Source organism: Mus musculus, chromosome 18, assembly GCF_000001635.26.
Source record: "Mus musculus strain C57BL/6J chromosome 18, GRCm38.p6 C57BL/6J".
NCBI lineage: Eukaryota > Metazoa > Chordata > Mammalia > Rodentia > Muridae > Mus > Mus musculus.
The window spans coordinates 29,632,393-29,641,404 of record NC_000084.6 but is presented as its reverse complement, the minus strand read 5'-3'; the positions used below and the strand labels follow the sequence as shown (position 1 = coordinate 29,641,404).

At 40.0% G+C, this 9,012-nt stretch overlaps 1 long non-coding RNA gene across 1 annotated transcript; it reads left to right on the top strand.

Moving 5' to 3' along the window:
* Positions 1-2,180: 2,180 nt before the first annotated feature.
* On the top strand, positions 2,181-7,710 carry Gm34182. The gene is made up of 3 exons (XR_386138.2): positions 2,181-2,265; positions 2,810-2,916; positions 7,588-7,710. It is a non-coding gene; the product is annotated as a predicted gene, 34182 (long non-coding RNA).
* The last annotated feature ends 1,302 nt before the right edge of the window (positions 7,711-9,012 follow it).

Here is a 9,012-nt window from a genome sequence, read left to right as displayed (position 1 = left end):
AAAGGGGTGAAAAACAGTAAGATTTTCCCAGTCAATAGTACAAGTCTGTGTCAAGGGTTCTTGTGTTACTAAGGACAGTCTAAAAATTTTAAGTGACTTGCACTTAAAAGCCCACATTGCTTTCATCCCACTGAGCGAAATGGATCCGAAGATGAAAGTCCCATTTTTTAATACTGTCACAGATCCAAATTAAGGAGAGGTGCCTGCAGAAGCCTTTGATTATAGATCATAAAATCTCCAGCTTATATCAGACACTGTAAAATTGCTCGGTGACAAATGAAATGCCTGCGCACTAAATATATCTTTTAAGCACATCGCAGTTTGGTGCGTTTATCTCTGAGATACAATAGGACTTCTGCAGGTCGCAGGTACAAGGTCAGGAGTGCTGATTCTACGGGTTTGGAGTGTAACACTTAATGGCCGATTATTTGAGGACATAGAGCAGAGGCTTTGAGCAAATATACAGATATTTCATGTGGAAACTTCAGAAGCCAATAGACCAGCCATATTTAGAAGTAATGACAGACCAGACCCAGCGTGGGCACATATGGTTCACAAACCACAGAGGCCCACCAGGACTAAGCTTCATGACTATAGTTTGCTGCTGGGAAGAGCTTTGTAGTCAAAGATCCTTCCCACACAGGCTTTCATTTGATCTATTTGGCCACACGGTGAAGTGGGCAAGGCAGGAATTATGGCCTCCATTTTTATAGCACAGGAAACTGGAGTCAGAGAGGTTAAGTGACTAAGCCAAGGTCACTCAGATGGCTTACAATACAACCATAGGATTTGAATAAACACCTGATGACTTCAAGCTTAGAAAATGATTCTTTACAGTGAGCACAGAAGACAGAAAAGTCTATTCAGTCCCCAGTCAGCCATTTTTAGCTCCAAAGTCTACACTGTACAGTGAGGAGAGACAATGGGGTAGCCATTTGAAAGAACTGTTTTGTTCTTTCCTTACCATTTCAAAAATCCTATGAGTGATGTAGGTATATATCAATAATGACAGAGCAAAAATGTCCCAATTCAATGACCAATAAAGGTGGCTTCTCCAAAAGGTTCAGTAAGAAAAGGTTCAGTAAGTGAGGAAACAGGGTAGGATACAGGCTATCTTAAGATGTATGAATGACAGACAGTGACAAGGGCAACCTGGAGTAACCTTGCATCCTAGAAGCATCCTTCTCAACAAAATTTTCTAATCATGTCTAATCTGCCTTACCTTTCTTCAGCTGGTCCAGAGTCATCTGTCTTTTGGTTTGCAATGCTGCCTATGCCTCTTGCTATTTCTTAGTTGCTGAAGAGCAAAAAACCTGCTTCTCTGTCTTTGAAAATATGAATTGGAATTTCCCAACCTTCCCCACCACATGTGATCCTACTTTTTGTACTGTACAGAGAAATTTAGCATCTCTAGTCTACCTGAGGCACGGAAGCAGAATTTTCAGGGCCGAGACCATCTTGGCTTGCAAACAAGAAAGGGCAACAATGTACCAACTATGAATACAAACCTTCTTTATTATGAGTGGAATTTACCACCAATATAACAAAGGAATATAACAAAGGAGCCCTTTCCGCCCTTTCAGTAGATTGAACTCAGTCAAGGCATCAGGGCTAAACATCACTCAGAGTCCACAATAAGCAGGGAGTAATCCCAAGAGGCCAGAGAAATGAGCTCAAGACGCCCTCTCCAGCAGAAAATTTGCTTTTTCTTTCACCCTAAATGAAAGTCACGTTTGACTCAGGAGGTTGTATCTTTTGCAGGGTTGTCTTGTTTTCATGGTCTGTCTTAGGTCTCTGCATTCTTCAGTACCTAAAAAGCAGCTCACAACCTAAGACTGACTGGGAGCAGTCTGAAATCTATAATGGTTTATGCTCAAATTATCCTTTGTTCTTTAATGTTTCTCTCTGTCCGCGGACTCCTGCCCCTTTGATATTAATGAAAATGCCAATCATGCGGGTGGCAAGAGAAATAATGAGCTATGTCTGTCAGAGACTTGCACTTCGAGTATCTACTGTTGTCCGTGTAGCGTCAGAGAACATGAAACAAATTCTTACTGTAAGTTTTGCTTTTCCAAACTAAAGACAGGTCAGAGTATGTGGAAATGTTTTGATTTCTAGGCATAAATGAAGCCACTGCAGCCTCTCTTATCTTCCCTAGGCCAACCTCAGGCTGCCGTTTGTTTTCCACGGGAAGATTCTGAGGACCCAGACTCTGAGGACATTTGGCTTAGTGTCTGATTCGTAAAGGATTGCAAAGTTCAGCAGGTAGCCAGGATGGAGGCAGGGGCACATGTCGGCGGAGGGTTGAACTCAATGTGTTAGTCCTCCTTTCAGGAAAGAGATAGCAGTTCCCATTTCAGAACGGTGTGTGCTCCAGGAGCTCAGAGGTCCTGGCTGCTGGGAGTGAGTTTTGCTCCTTCCTGCTCCTGAGAGGCTGTTTCCTATGGAAGCAAAGTCAGACAAAGTTTCAGGGGCGCGGGAGGAGGAGGACAGAAACAACATGAGGAAATACATTGTCTCAAAAGCAAAGCGATCTGGAAGGGAGCCACAGAAGAACTCTGCCGTCTGCCTTAGGTGACGCCTTGTGCGAGTCAGCGAGGTGCCTTGTTTGTAAGGTTGTAACCAGAAACCAAAGTTGAACTGAAGCTGTGTATCAGCGAGAGAGGGCAGTATTGGTACATAGAAGGCAAAAGCAGGGTGCATACAGGCAGAGCTGAATTTTTTTTTCTTTCTGTTCAAAATTTATGAATTCTTATTGTTGTTTTTCTCTCCCCCAAACTATTCTCCCGCACATCTGCATTTCTCTTAGAAGTTTGGTCTGACCCCCTTCAAAAACAAAAACCTAAAGTAACACCTATGAGGTCCAAGGAAAAGATTTAACCCAGATCATGAAGAACGGAAAGCGAACTAAATCTGGTAAGGAAAAGGAAAAAAAAAAACATGATAAATTACTTGTTACCAAATGAAATCATTTCAATCAAAAGCATTTTTTTAATGAATGAACTTGCTTCTTTACTTGATTCTAGCTTTAGCAGTAAGATGAAAGAGATTTATGACCTGTGTGTCTTCAAGCTTGATGCCACAAATGTACATGTTCTCATTAATAGTCATTTCCTCATCAAGGGTAGTCTTTTATGCAGACAATGTGTGCTGCTTTCACAGATTGCTTGGTGGCAATTTTTATTTTTTGAGAAGTTGGACGGCTTATGTCGAGCATGGTGTATTGTGTGTGATAAAGTGGGTGTCTAGGAGCTGGGGGCCATTTATTTGTTTATGTATTTCAAATACCACAAACTTACCTGCACCCTATGTTTCAACTTTGATGGGTTTGGTTTGTCTTGTCTGTTGAGGTGGGGAATCACAGCAAGAAATCTCAAACTGTTTGAATGTGTCAGACACTGGCGATGGGTGTGGGGTGAGATTTCCTCAGGATTGTAGATTTTGCCCCTGTGAGGATGACTAATGTCATACAGAAACTCAATGGAGGTGATGGCTATAATAGTAACTGAAGGGAATACAATTCTGAGCTTGGACAGTGATGTTCACTAACGGAACAATGGAAAAGTGATGTGAATAAACTTCACCATTCTTCCCCTACTAGGAACAGGATATTTGGTTCCTCTTCAGAGAGTGATTTTTGTTCCAGTGTTTGCTAAATACATTGGCCCCAGCCTGTATGTCAGTATATATTTAGACAAATCAGAAAACTATCTAGTAGGAATGAATGCAAACCTCAAATTAAAAAATTAAATGTTTTTGTCACAAAATTATCCAACATGCCCAAAGTGTGGATATTATAGAGCCAAAGATAAGTAACAACATATGTTTGAGAAATGTTTTCTGTGTGGCATTAACACTTAGATAATGCTAAAGTATATTAACCCTTTGAGGCTCTCATTCCTGTACGCTCATGTTCCTCCTTCCACCCCATGAGACTTGCATGACTATAGGACGAATACTTCTGGCCTCTGCAACTTTGTGAGATTTTATATTACTAGACAGACAATGCCATTTTGACTGATTTGATTCTCAAGATACCTTCTTTGGGGTATTTATGATTTTGAAATTGACCACTACTATCTTTTTTTAATTAGATATTTTCTTTATATACATTTCAAATGCTATCCCGAAAGTTCCCTATACCCCCACCCCCCGCTCTGCTCCCCTACCCACCTACTCCTACTTCTTGGCCCTGGCATTCCCCTGTACTGGGGCATATAAAGTTTGCAATACCAAGGGGCCTCTCTTCCCAGTGATGGCCGACTAGGCCATCTTCTGCTACCGTCTTAGTGTTTCTCAGTTCACGCGTGTCCTACTTTGTCTGCCTCTGGCATTACCACTGAAGAACTTTTCACACTTGGACATGGGTATATTTGTTTTATAACTTCTGAAAAAATAGTTTCCTAGCACTGTGCTATCAAATGGCCTCTATATAACAAACATCTCACACTTGTGCCCACCTCTGGCCTCTCTTCTGTACTCCTGATTTGTGTAGTGTCTACCAAATGTCATCATGTACACAGCTCATAGTCATTAAAGATTTGGTAATACAAATGCAAGCCTTAGTTTTCAACTACCCATAGTGTCTGTCCTGAAATTTTATCTAGAAAGGGTACTGCCAGTCAGCCATCAGCTACCCTGACTCTTTCCTCTGTCACGCCCAGATCCATCCATTTTGGAACAGGTAACTAACTATACCCTGGTATGTACATGCATTAATGCATTTCAAGTGAATACATCTCTTTTTGTTTTTACTACTGTATCATACAAGCTACTGCATGTCTTACCTGAGTTACCTAACATGACTTCAATATTCTTCCTAGTACACATAATTAGCCACTTCAACCCACCCATCATAGACCCATCTTTAATATACTTGCCTGGTAACTTTGCCTCTCTTCTTTACTTTAAACAACATCTTATCTTACATACCATGGTTGACAAGGTGCTGTATTCCTGAACAACTCTCCCACATCTTTGTCCCCTGATTAATTTGCTACAGCAGTCTTGGTTTAATTTGAATTTACTTGCAATATTTTTCTAATTCAGATTTTTCTGGGCATGTTATTCCCTTTGTTCTTGCCAGCTATGACTCCTTCCCAGCCTTCCTTTGCAAGCTGAAATGTCACCTCTCTTCACAGACTTCCCTGAGCACTGTGCACCATAACCCCCCCCCTGTGCTTTATCTCGGGGACCTGTTTTCCTTTCTTGATACAATTCACATAGGGATGAGCATGTCTATTTCATTCATCCAGATCACCCAGTATCCAGTGATGCTTGTCACATATTAATTAGCTCAACAAATATGTATTAAAGGAAGAAATTTGTTATCAAAGGAAGGAATAGGTTGACTTTTTATCTTAAGTGAATGGCTACTTTCAGAGATAGACTTTGAAATGGGTAAATTTTCTTAATAAACTGGTTATGACTCCCTGCCGTCCACACACAAAGCTCTGTAAAATTACATTGCTTTTGTCATTTGTGGATACTTCTGAATACAAACTCTCCCTTCTTTGTCAGGCTAAGGACAATCTGCTCATACAAAATGAGTAAAAATTACTTGAACACACTTCCCCCAGTGAAAACATACTTCCTAATCTGCTCCAAATAGCCCACAGTGAGACCAAATATTCAAGTGCCTAAAACTTATGGGGATATCTCACTCAAACTACCACATATTCATTAGGGCAAATATAATACCTAATCATTTCTGAAATAAAATAATTGATTCAAAATCATTCGAGTCAAATGACAAAAAGATTTGAGTAAGATAGGATTTATCTGGATGGCCTCGAATTTTGGTTGCTAGCTGTTGTTCTCTTGGGATTTGGATTATGTGTGAGTTTTGCCATGTATGACGATTTGTGTGGTGCTGTCCCATGAGTTTATTATACACACACCAAACTTCCTAAATACCTGGTTGGCCTAAGTAGATAGAGAAATTATAAGAGTTACATTTTTAAAAGAAGAAAATTAGAAGAAACTAAAGACATATTCTAGACGTTATCCAGCCTTTGGAAATTTAAACAAACAGAAAAATGTGCAAATGGAAACAAGATAGAAGTATTTATCTGTTAGGATCAGTCGGTGTCAGTCATGTTCTAGGAGATCACTTGGGTGTTTTATGCTAGAGTACTGGGAGAGGTAATATTACACTGGAAGTGTCAACATTGTGAAAGTAAGCAGGGTGAAGAAGTAATGGGTACATAAGCAAAGAAGTTAGCAAAGTTGAAAATCCAGACCCAGCTAACTAACATGATAAAACAGTATACATAGACACTGCTCAGTTATCAAACTGAGCAACTTTTTCATATCTATCTATCTATCTATCTATCTATCTATCTATCTATCTATCTATCTATCTATCTGTGTGTGTGTGTGTAACTCTGTTGTAAATACACAAGGAATTGCTTTGATTCAGAAGAACCTATACCCAAACAATAACTTGTAGTTATTAAATATATCAAAAAGCAGAGTGTTCACACTACATCCACTAGAAGAAGTCTAGAAGGGGCAGAAAGCAGGGTATGTATCATGGGGACACGTGCTTCTCATGCAAACAGTTGACATACTTCCTCTTCTTCCTCTTAACCTGTACAACAAATAACAGCACACTCTAAGGACAGGACACTAACAGCTTTGTGGCCAGATTTCCAACCCTCTCTCATCTCTATTACTCTTGTCTAACTCTTAAAGAAGTCTTTCTTCAACTTTTACCGATGGCATCTTCTTGAGGGTCAGTCATTTTAAGCCCATCCTCTGTGGTCAATGTGGATTCATAACTTCTGTCCAATGTTTCCTGACTGTTAAATTGAGGTAAGAAATCTTTCTTCCATGGCCTAGTTGGCCATCATTGGGAAGAGAGGCCCCTAGGTCTTGCAAACTTTATATGCCCCAGTACAAGAGAATGCCAAGGTCAAGAAGTGGGAGTGGGTGGGTAGGGAAGCAGGGCAGGGGGTGGGGGGGTAATAGAGAACGTTCGGGATAGCATTTGAAATGTAAATAAAGAAAATATCTAATAATAATAAAAAAGAAATCTTTCTTCCAAATTCCCATGAATGAATCCCGTGTGCATAGAATTTGGCAGTCAACCCACCCTGCCTTTGTATGTATTCCACACCTTTTTCATGAACTCACCTTATGTCTTGAAAAAATATTTCCTTAAATTTTATTTAGATATGAAAATTAGATTATATTATTTGATTGCAAAGTTCATGCTTGCACTTATTTCATAATTTTCATAAATTTTTGTATGTTGATTGACAAACAACTCTCTAGCCATGACTTTCCTTTCTTGAGCCTTCTTACCTTCATGACTTTCTTCTCCTAGTATTTTCGGGGATAATTTGTCTTCGAATACTCCAAACATTTCACATCAAGGAAAGATGTCATTTTAAATTTTGTTGTTGTTGCCTTAATTTTAGAGGTTTTTTTTTTTTCAATTTAAATTTTGTATAGAAATCATTTCTTGCCAAATCATGATATGTATGCCTACATTAAAGACTGTGTTAAATATTGTTGGCCTCTCTTGGAATTTATTTAGCAGTTCTCAGATGTCTTTTGTTCCTTTTGTATTTTTCTTTCCAGAACAGACTTTACTTAGCTGGTTTCACTCATTCCAATGCTGTGCATAGGGTGAGCCCAATACTCAGCTTCATAGATGGGAAAACTTGGGACTTAGGGCTTTAAAAGAGTATCACAACGAGAGCTGCTATAGGTGAGTTCCATGAGTGTTTTTGTTTTTCAAGTATGACAATGTGTTGAGACTTCAGACATTCACACAACTGTGGACCCACAGACACAGTTCCTCTTTTCTCTAAGCCCTCAAGTATGGTAATCCAAATCCAGGAAAACTAACACAGCCTGTAGTGGTAGCTACAGTGGGTGAGGCACTGTGACAGTGATCTATCTACATCCCAGTGAAAGAGTGAGGATTGTGGCCATTCTGAAGCCAGGGTACTGCCTAAGTGTGCTTTGGGTGGTGCTATCCTCACCACCAGGCTCCTTTTAATGAGCATGTCAGCAGCAGAACGTGGCAGGTGATGGTTGTCTTAAAGAAGGGAAGCTTGTGTGTAGAGTTGCTATGGATTTTCCCTAAGGACTAGAAATCACACAACATAGTGTTCAGTACGCTGCAGCCAAATTCTCTGCTTGCGAAGCCAGCCTGTCTAGCTAAACAAGGCTGGTCTGTGTGGAGTAGCCACCAGCCACCTCTCCTGATAGCATTGCTAGGATATAAAACTAGCAATGATGCATGTTAGAATGAGAATGTGATTTTAGATTAATATATATGTATTTATATACATATGCATGTATATATACGTGTGTGTGTGTGTGTGTGCGAAGGAAGGGATAAACAAAATAGAACGAGAAGAAAAGGAAAGAAAATCAAGAAAACAGTCAGTCCCTAGTGCTTTTCCTGGGCCTTACAGGCAGAGGGATGACATCACCAGTAGCCTATCAGAACACTCCTGCTTTTTTCAGGTTCTGAAGCTGATGTCATCATCCCTGATGTAGCCCAGAAATGAAAATAGAACCATCTCTAAATATACAACAATGAGAACCAAGCATTGCTTTGAAAGGATGAGCAAACCAAGAAAAACTCCTTAACTTAGAGTCTTCCTTCAGAAAGCAACTAGAATTTGGCTTCTGGAGCCACTAACCGTCATGCTCATTTCTGTCAGCTGGAGACTTTGCAAACTGGCAGTCAAAGCCATTTACCATACAAGTGAAGCCAGTACAGCCCTTTTAGCATGCCCTATATGTGGGACACTGGTACTGGACACTGCTGTAAAAGACAGTGGAATTGTGGCCCTACTGTCAAAGTGACAGTTTGAACTTGAGGGAAAGCATGAGGATTTGGGGTTTCCCCACACAGAGGACAAAGGGCTGTCATTGTCAATGCGTTCCACTTAGCTACAAGCACAGTTTACAGTTGTTGAAGTTTGATTGATCTGTTGATAAACACTAATGTTTTCCAGTTGACAATTTCTACATGTTAATTTCTTTAAT